This window comes from Anarrhichthys ocellatus, unplaced genomic scaffold, assembly GCF_004355925.1.
Source record: "Anarrhichthys ocellatus isolate YVR2014 unplaced genomic scaffold, GSC_Weel_1.0 scaffold50, whole genome shotgun sequence".
NCBI lineage: Eukaryota > Metazoa > Chordata > Actinopteri > Perciformes > Anarhichadidae > Anarrhichthys > Anarrhichthys ocellatus.
This window is the reverse complement of record NW_022280080.1, coordinates 2,741,373-2,748,840: the sequence shown is the minus strand read 5'-3', so window position 1 is coordinate 2,748,840 and position 7,468 is coordinate 2,741,373.

Sequence of the window (7,468 nt, the reverse complement as noted above, 5' to 3'; positions counted from 1 at the left end):
GTATAGTGAAATATCTCTTATGTTTTAAGATTAGACTGTATACGAAGTGGACATAGTCACCTTGACGCCCACCCATTGAATTGTGTACTGCCTTTCTGAAGCATTAAGTTCTGCATTTTGGGTGTCGGCATCTTGATTTTTGAAAGTCGCCATTTGTTTTTTTTGCAACCAGAAATTACACGAGAAGGTGGACCAAAGTACAATCCAAAGACTTTTTTTAGAAAACCAAAAAGACAATTAAAATTCATGAACTGAAAACAAACTGTTATTGGGTTGAAGGGCAGAGAAAGCAATCATCATATCATAAAATGAATGCACGAGCTGTATAAATTGGAGCAAAAACAGAACCGACGTGATGTGCTTTTTTCCTCTTTTATCCAAACCTTGTTAGTCATGTTGACTGTGGTCTCATCCATCATTGAGTTACTTTACTTTGAACTAAGCTACACACATTGAGATGGATGTAGTTACCAGTTTATTTGACAGAATATCTCATCAGATAGAGAACATTATCGAGGGGAGGATTGGTGGATGGCACACATCTGTATGTTTTAGGAGAAGATCTGTAATTGCCTAAAATGGGTCTTGTCTTCTCTAAAAGGCTGGCTTCAATAAAATAATACATTTATGAACTTAAACCAAAGGATGCTCTTACAAGTTGACAGTTATGAAAGTCATTTCATAGTCATAACAATGGGATCTTAAGAGGAGGCATTGTGGTTTAATAAGTTTTATCAATATGAAATTCAAACAACTCCCACTGTGGTATCCTTTTATTTTCATATAATCCCTATGGTTATCCATAGCTGCACTTACAATACAGAGCTTTCTCAAAGACTAGGTCAAACATCATTTAAATATTATAACATTTCTCTGCGGTACATGTTGCAGGCTCAGTTCTCAATTCATTACAGATGTCTCGCTGCGAGGGCTCTCCCCTTCGTGGATTTAGGTTCTCTCCCTCTATTACAAAAAAGTCATGCATTTATCATTTTCTGTCAGCCATGCACCAGTACTGTACAGTGCGGTGTGTCACAGCGCTACCCCCGAATGCAGCGAAAGATCCATATTAATGTGTAAATGTGATCCTGTTTCTCACTGCAAGTCTCAGTTCAAGGTTGAATCTGTACCTACTGTCACACACTGTCAATGTAAACTGGGTGATTGCATTTATTACTCAATGCAGTTCAAGCTCCACAACAAAGTATAGTTGCATTAGTAATTGGCTCCGGGAGGATTTCCTGATTTTATGGGTTTATCACATTGCTGTGTGTGAGTCATCTCTGGTTTGGGAGGAGGAGGAGGACACTTGGATATGCAGCGCTGCTCGACCTCCTCTCCATTTTAGCTTCAAGAAGGTGCGCAATCCCCAGTGTATCCCCCTACTCTTGGCCCTGCAGCATCCTCCTCTGACTCTCTTCAGAGACCTCTGTCTCATTCATAATTAATGGGCCACATATAAAAAGGTGAGGGGAAGCACCCCCAGAGAGCAAGCTTAAAACAGGCTTGTTGAAACAGAATGGTAATGCGAGAAAGGTGTAAAAAGAGAATTAGAGCGTGGTGCTGCATGGACTTGGTTCTGATTAGATCAGCTTCGACTTGAAGAGAAGCTGGAAAGGTAATCACAATGGAGGCAGTCAGGTCAACCCACCTAATTCACTGTGAACAGAGAGCGAGTGGTCCCACGCGTCCTCTTACATCAAAGTAAATGCTCATAAGTGGGCGATGTATAATGCTGTTTAAGTGCAGAGAGGACGGAGGAATGGCCTTGTTTGTGGAAACTTTTTTCTCGGCTCATGCCTGTTGGTTACGGAGGCTAAGAGCAGCGATGGTTGCGTATTGTTCTCAATGGCCAAACTGTTCATACTACGAAATGTGCAACAGCAACAAATCTGTTTAAAGGGGAAACATGTGTCTGGCAAGTCGCAAAATCATAATACGGAACGATTCAGTAAAATGTTCACTGAAATTGTATTTTTTTTTATTTAGGGAAAGACTAGTTGTAACCACACACTGAACTCAGGATGAGAACCCTGACTATTGGTGTCAAAGTCCCACCATAACTACCTCATGGTGTAAATAGCACATTGCATTCTGGGATGGCCGGGAATCAACGGGTCAATCTACCGGTGTCACAATGGTAACAGAATGAAAGTCAACTGTTATGTCGTTTTTGTTCAGCAAATTCACAGAAGCAACAGACCTTTTTATCCATTCTTCTTAAACTTATCACTTGACAATGTTGAATTGCCAGCATGCCATTTTCAACACGTTCTCACTCCCAACTCGTAGAATACCGAGGCTTGGTGAGTGCTCCTCAGCTTCAAACTATGATGCCTCTACGCACCCCTCTAGCATCGTTGTTTTAATAGTCAGGGATGGCGTGTCGGCAAGTTTGCCATTTTAGCCGTTGCATCGAGAGGGTGGAGCTAAGTACAACCAAATGCTGAATTAGACATTTTTTGGCGACCAAAAACGTAACAATTAACTTTCATGAGTGAAAGGGTTAAAGTTCTAAGACGAAAACACGGACAACTGGACATCATTTCAAACAAGGACACTTTGCAGTACATTTCTATTCATGAAAATAACATCAGAATATACGTAATATTCTATTACAACAAATACAAGTCCAATGATTAACTTCCACCAGCGAAGCTCCATGAGCACTGACAATTGTGGGAGTCAATCAAAAACAAGAGACGAGCACTGCGTTCGTCTCATCGGTCTGGGGAAACAGTTGCATCCGTCTCACACTAATAGTCCTCTGTATGGGAGCTAACAAGAAAACACATCAGCCGTTGTGTTTACTGCTAATGAAAGCGTTGGACACAAAAATAACGCCGTCTGGCATTGTGGGGAGTGGATGTGGAGATTTATTTAATGATTGTGCACAGCTGTCAAGCTGGCTGGCTCAAGTGTAACACATCAGAAGTGTGTGTGTGTGTGTGTGTGTGTGTGTGTGTGTGTGTGTGTGTGCATTTCCGCAGCTAGGGGATGAAATGCCGAGAATTAAAAGAAAGGGGAAAAAAAATAATTTGTGAAAGTTGTTACGTACAAATAAACCTGCAGACTCTCTGGGAATGGATGGAAAGATGAGTCGATGATGGAAGGAAGAATTAAAGGAGAGCTGCACATCCCTGTTTTTTTTCCTGGTTGAAGGAATGTAGAGACAACCCATCTGGTCCAACGGACTGATGGACAGATTGTGACTTCAGGAGGTCAGGTTTTTACTGACACAGCACTGCTCGCTGACCGAGGCCCTCGCGCTCTTCCTCCCCCCTCACACTCAAGCTCATGGTTGCATCAGCAGGGAACGATTCAGTCATGCGGATCAAAGAGGAATCCATCATCATAACCGTGAAAGAAATAAAAAATAAAATGCACACGCAGAATAGCACTGGAGAAGAGATGAGACGGATTTAAAGGAATTTCTGAGTAGAGTTGTGCTGCACTGTAGTAGAACGTCATCAGGGCAGTAATTTATGTGTTGCTTTTTGAATACAAATTTAGACTTCACTTGGTGTCTAAAAATGATCAAATGCAAGTCATACAAAAAAACAAGTGTATTAATATATCTCAGTCAAAAGAAGCAAAAATAGAGTGGCTACAAGTGAATTAAAAAAGAAGAAAAAAACAGTTACGTAACATCAGGCACATTATCCGCGGGCCACAGATTATAAAAGAGTCAGGGGGATTAGTGCACTTGGCACCCATTAGGGCAAGGGCAGTGTGGCAGGGCAGAACATATTATTATTATCTGCTCTATCAGGGGATCTCTTTTAACAGATTCAATGTAATAGTGTGGTGGAGAAAGCACATTCAATTTTCCTCAAAGGGAAGAATATTCAAGAAAAACACGACATTTTATGGAAAATGTGGGTGGATACAAGCAAAAGATGATTGCTAAAAGTCTGCCTGCCTGTAGTAAAGCATCACATTTGACTCATGAAACAGTGTGGACAGTGTGCAGGTTATGATCCGCTGTTACACGCTAACAATGAACGTTTGCACACGTTTGGGCATAAGACCAAATGTGTTCAATGAGGATGCTCGGTAGTTACATGGCAAAGACACTAAGAGCCTAGCCTGCACTTGTACGTGCATATGATGTTAAATAATTGAATTACACTTTGTGTAAACTCTGATTGTTCAGTTACAGCATTCTACCATCTGTTATTTCTTTATAGCAGACCGCTTCTATGAACAACAATGCAGATCTGATCTTGATACACAACTATATAAGACTATTTCTTTAGTGGAAGCAATGAAACCATTTTTAAATCAATAGAATAATTTGAGCAATTTGGGGTTAAGTGTCTTGCCCAAGGACACATCGAGCCGGGTAGTGAACCGCCGCTCTCCTGAGGGACTACTTGCTCTAACTTGTGATCCACAGTCCCAGCGAGGTGGTCAGGAGCAGGTTCCCTACCCGACCCTGATGGGTGTCTCTACGGGGAACTGTCTGCTGACTGACTGGCGAGACTCTAAACCTAACCAAGTACTTATGTTGCCTTTCAATTTACAACGCCAACCACGTGTTTCAAATTGTTTACAACTGCAGCCAGAGAAAATGTGTTTTGTTTGTTGGAAATGTAATTGAGAATGCAGTTTAGTTGTATGGGAACGTAATCTGGAGCTGTTTGTGGCTCACTGAAGGCTGCTGAAGGCGGCTGTTGGATGGATAAAGGCAGCAGAGTGAGTAACTTGGCAGACATATAGATGGGGGAGAAAGACACAACAATAAGACAAAAGTTTACATTCAGTGTTACTTACCCAAACACATGGCGTGTATCTTTGACGTCTAACAAATGTGTTGAATGCATTTTCTTCCTCATAAAACATTGATTGCACTTTGGAACCTGCCTTATCTGCACCTTCACTAACTAGCTTGCAATCTTCTTCTTCATTGCCCATTCAGTGTGCACCATAAAACAATTAAACTGCTTCAGTATCCTGTACACCCTGTTGCCATTCTGTGGCTAAAAGCACGGAATTCTAAATGCACAGTTGTTGCTGTGTGCGGCCGTACAGACCCGTACTTCCTGGTGACATTTCGGTGCTCGGCTGTTGGACTGTGACACATTTGCGATGCACCTTTCATGTAGCAAAAGGTTGCGTTTCCCACTCTGTAAAACTGGACACACTCTTTCAAGTGTAGGCGAGCAGAGGCCTTCAAAGTTATCCGTGCTAAGCCGAGTGGCTTTTACTTATTGATGTAGAGATTCACGGGGCAGCATGGATGGACTCCGGCTGCAAGCTGTTGGATTGTTTACAGCTGACAGCCACTGCGCCATCACTATGTCACAGAAACAAGGCACAACTGACACAATCTCAGAGACACATCTCCTTCGAACTACAACAGTGCAGGATCTCTTCCAAGCATGTTTTAAGCTTATCTTAAAATGTCACTACAGTCCAACGCGGCTTGCAGGTAATTCCAGTTCGTCAGTGGTTCGAGCTGGCTTCCTGCACGTAGCACCACCATTGATGCTTTGACTGACATGAAACCGTGTTGAGAAAATGCATTTGGATGATTTTTCTTCGTAAAATATCACCACAAGATTGTCTTGAGTAATAAGGTGAGTACAGTACCAAGACCTTTACTATAAATGCCAAGTGCAGAGACTTCTCATCTGAGCAGCACACAACCAGAAAATTGCTTGTGACCTGGACGGAGCACTGCAGAGTAGTAGTGATTCTTAAAGGGACACATCTGGCCGTTGATTACGGTGTTTGTTTGTTGTTTTCTTAAACTGCCCACAGCAATTTGGAAAACACAAATGGTGCCAATTGATATCTACATTGCTATAAGTGCACGGCATTAACTGCGGCTGATGGTTCGCAGGATATAAAATAGCACTGTTCAGCAAAACTCTACAAAGGTTCAGAGGATAAATGCACACCGTTGCCTGTTAGCTAACTGTAAGTCTCAGAAAGAGCAAACAAGCAAAATGTCTTCCAAAAAACCAAATGAAGTAATGAAATATGAACCTGTGGTATTTTTGCCTCATTCACATGTAACTTTACTGAGAATTTTACTTTACTGAGGTAATAAATCAAGTGAGAAGTAATACTACAACTGGACCTCATCTAGCAACCAGAGGAGTCGCCCCCTGCTGGCTATTAGACAGATCCAGGTTTAGGGAACTTCTGCATTGGCTTTCAGGAGGTTGCCCCTTGGGTTGAACTCATAGATTACATGGTTGACCCTCATGATTGAGTTTATATACAAGGGCTGTAATAATAAGAAGTTCTAACTGAAAGGAACATATCTTATGCCGCAAAACAGCTCCTGTTTTTCTTACCTGGAATTTCAAATATGACCATATATGAATTATCCAAGTGATTTTTTTTGGACACTCAGAGTCAGTTTAGAAATACATTGTTTTTTCTTCCTTTATTCATCTAATGGAAAAATGTTCTCTATTTCCCCTACTCTTATCCTCTTTATCACTTATGCTTTCCCAGAAAGGAGAGTTCCTCTCAGTCACAAATTCTTAAGTCATCATATCTGACCAACATCATATGAATGCATAATCATCTTTGTGCCCACATTTCCTTAACAAATGGATGATATTTTCTGCTCAAAGTGACCCACTAAAACTGCATCACCACCATGACTTTCAGGATGCTGTCCCCTCTGCTGGCTTTACTCCACCACCAGTAATAGGCTCCAGAGGGATCCTGTTCTATCTCCCATGTCCGTGGGCATACATTTAATGAAGACGCTTTACATTCAGTCTAATCAGCAAGACCTGTCTGCTTGGCTATACTACCGGACTCATTGTTGTAAACCTGATTTGTACCTATTTCCTGATTGAAAAGATCCACGCTTATAATGAAGTAACATGCGAGAACAACACCCAGGTTATTGGATAGTTGAATCTACTTTGGACTGACAAAGTCACTGTGAAAGTGTTCTGTGATTTTGAGTCATAACACTGCAGTGAATATGTGATCAAGACATAAGAAACTCGTTAAAATCCATGATGTCTTACAAAAAAGTTCCAGCTCTCTAGCTGGATTTAAAGGACTCGTTTATCTGCAGGACTTAGAGCAAATTGTTTAGGTCTTTGTTTTCAGTAGACTTGATTATTTAAACAGTGTCTTTAAAGGTCTTCATAAAAAAACTGCAGTTTCTTCAGAACGCTGCTGCCCTGCTCCTCAAACCAAGAAAGTGGACCACATCTCCCCGGTTGTCAGAAATTTTCCTGACCTCCTATGTGTCAAATTATTGATTTCAAAAATATTATCATTGACCCATAAAGCTAAGACAGCCTTGCTCACTGTCCCCAGGGTCAGAACCAAACAGAAGAAGAAGCTTTCAGTTTTATGCCACTGCTTTTCCTGAGGTCATTTAAATATGCTACATTCTTCACGTATTTAATGTATACACACTATATATATATATATATATATACACACACACGCACATATATATATACATATACATATATATATACAC